The following is a 2,728-nucleotide window of genomic DNA, read 5'->3' as shown; positions in this document are numbered from 1 at the left end:
GAGGTTGATGTATATTTTTTCCATGGTTAACCATGAAGCCCAACTTCCCGACTACTACATAGCCGATTGATAAGAGCTCTGACTATGGACTATTGAGTGCCTATGAATTTGAGATGATCAAGCTCTTTTGTGCTACAATTTCATTTGAAACCTAAATATAGTAGCAACATATTGAATGAAAGTTAAGTTATGTGTGCTTGAAACCAAATACATCTCATCAAATCATATATTTGACGAAGGATTTGAAACGACGACATACTTCCAAACTAATGGAAATTTCAGATGGGATTTCAACAATTCTTGATGAGCTTCATGCTATAGATCTAATGGATCATTCCATGCTAAGAAGAGGAATGGTTCATTGCATAATTCAATATTCGGATTAGTTACTTTGATTTCCATATGGAGATCTAACTTCGTCACTAATGAAAGATTCAATACATTGCCACATTTGTTCATTCATGTGTGTAGGGAGGAGCTCAGTAACCTTCAACTGGGGTTTTTAGTAATCCCCAACACAGACAATTCAGGATGGCTTCTACCCCTATCTTTAATGTAGCTCTTTGATAAGCCTTCCTTGGACAACTCTACAGCTCAACGCACTTTTACGACTCTAAGTTATGAAAGGAGAGCGACTCGGATTTACAAATTAACTAATACAGAGATTCTCCCCTCTAAATAGGGAATCAACATTATTTCCAAATAGAAGAGTTTCACATGCACATAAAGGATTATCTTGAGAATTCAGATTTTATTAAATTTGTAAAGAGGTATTTACAAAGAAATATTACACATGCTCATTACCCCAAGTTTTCTCTCTCTCAATCATTTGTCGTCTATCTCATTCTATTTTAAAGAGCCCCTTCCTTTTGCTAAGCTCATATTCATGCACCTTTTTTCTTGAGCTCTACCCTCTTGCCTCTCAACTAGTTCATGCTACACCCCTAAAAGCTAAAGACTCGAAAATATTTTATAACAGAATGAAAATTATTTGGACATATGTCCCAACTCTAACCTAACTAACATCTCAACAAATATTTGCAGATGATTGATTAGCGCAAACAATAGTTCATCAAACTGCTTAACACCTATCAGTCTTGGATTCTTTCAAAATCAGGATATATGTATCCATATTAAAATTTACAAATTTTGATTTACTAGAAGGAAAAAGAATCTCCATTTGGAAATTTTAGGACCCCATTTTTGGCGGGGGTCTTAATCAAAATGAGCTACTTAGAGATGATGCTCCTAGGTCGAACTCCCCATGCGGAAAAAAATTGACCTCCTAGTCAAATTTCCTCAATATGACAAATCCTCCAGGGTCCCAAAATTCAATATGTTGTTGACCTCTTACTTTGTTATTTTTTTGCATGGATTTTGTTGTTTTCCACTTCCTAGGATCCCAAAATTGACCTTACATCTCTCTTCATTTCTTCTTGATGTACCTTTGTCCATTTAGATACAGTCTAATGCAGACTGTCCTCCTACCTACAATATGCCTCCTCTTAGACACTTTTATCTCCAACATGCTTACTTCTTCAATATTTATGTCATCTTTTACTTTGGCTAGTACACACTTGGAAAATTGTTGCTACTCCTTTTCTTAATTGTATTGTTGTTGTTCCTTACTAGTTATCGTTGCCTCTCCTTTTGGTGGAGTTCATACTCATGAACCTCCCAAAGTTGATTGTTTGATGTCACCACTCCTTTCATTATGGTTTATTATTTTTCCATTAACTTTGTAATGGTAATGTACCATCGACTTGGTGTCCATGACTCTTCATCTTCAATGGTCAGCTTATTCCTTTTCTAAACCAAGTTTTTCATACTACAGCCTTGCAACACTTTTAAAAACTCCATGAATTCAATTTCCAGTTCTTCTATATCCTTGGCAACAACAAGCTTCCTTAATTATCTTTCAATAATCTGTTTGTCCATTGTTGTATGATTTTCATCTTGGTATTGTTTATGAGAAAATTTTGCCTCATCCACTATCAAAATGAAATTATGATTTTTTATGCCTTGAGATGGAATTTCTTCTCTTTCCTTCTTCTCCATGATAGTTCTAAATGATTCTCCATCACCATATACAAGATAGTCTGCAACCATACATGAAAGGATAGGTTCAAAACCATAAGGTTCTTTTCCCTCATTTGATCCTCCTGTCAGCTTCTCCTTATGTAGATTTGAACTCTCCAAGGAGCTATTGAGACTTGTAGAAAGTCCCTTATCTTCCTCATGAGAAAAACTTGTCTCATCCTCCTATTTTTTATTTGTTGTTGATCATTTCTATTGTTGACCAATAGTCCTCATATTCTACTCGTATGTATCAAAATATTTAGATGCTTCACTTACCTTGACTCCTTCTTTCTTATATTCCTTGTCAGATTTTCAAGTAACCAAACAATGCTTCATATACTTCAAATCCTCTTTAAATTCTTATAGCAGGGCACTTGCATGCTTCCCTTCATTTTTTGTGGGGTTTCCTTCATGCTCTAGTCCTCCTCCTTTTGTAACAATATTCAAATGTTTGCAAGGCTACCTTCAATTTCCTTCATAACAAAATTTTGTTTCTCATCGCTTCCATTTTTGCCTCTAAGAAGCATCATCTATATATTTGTGTCTATTTCCTATAACTACACATAGTTTAAAACCATGAAGCTTTGTAGCCTCGTCTCCTATCAATAAGTCCTCTTACTGCTTTTGACTCTTTACATAGTCCATAAGA

Source organism: Pinus tabuliformis, chromosome 5_1 (genome assembly GCF_031772625.1).
Source record: "Pinus tabuliformis cultivar Carrire ecotype Pingquan chromosome 5_1, CPIR1, whole genome shotgun sequence".
Classification (NCBI taxonomy): domain Eukaryota; kingdom Viridiplantae; phylum Streptophyta; class Pinopsida; order Pinales; family Pinaceae; genus Pinus; species Pinus tabuliformis.
Note: the sequence above shows the minus strand (reverse complement) of the source record.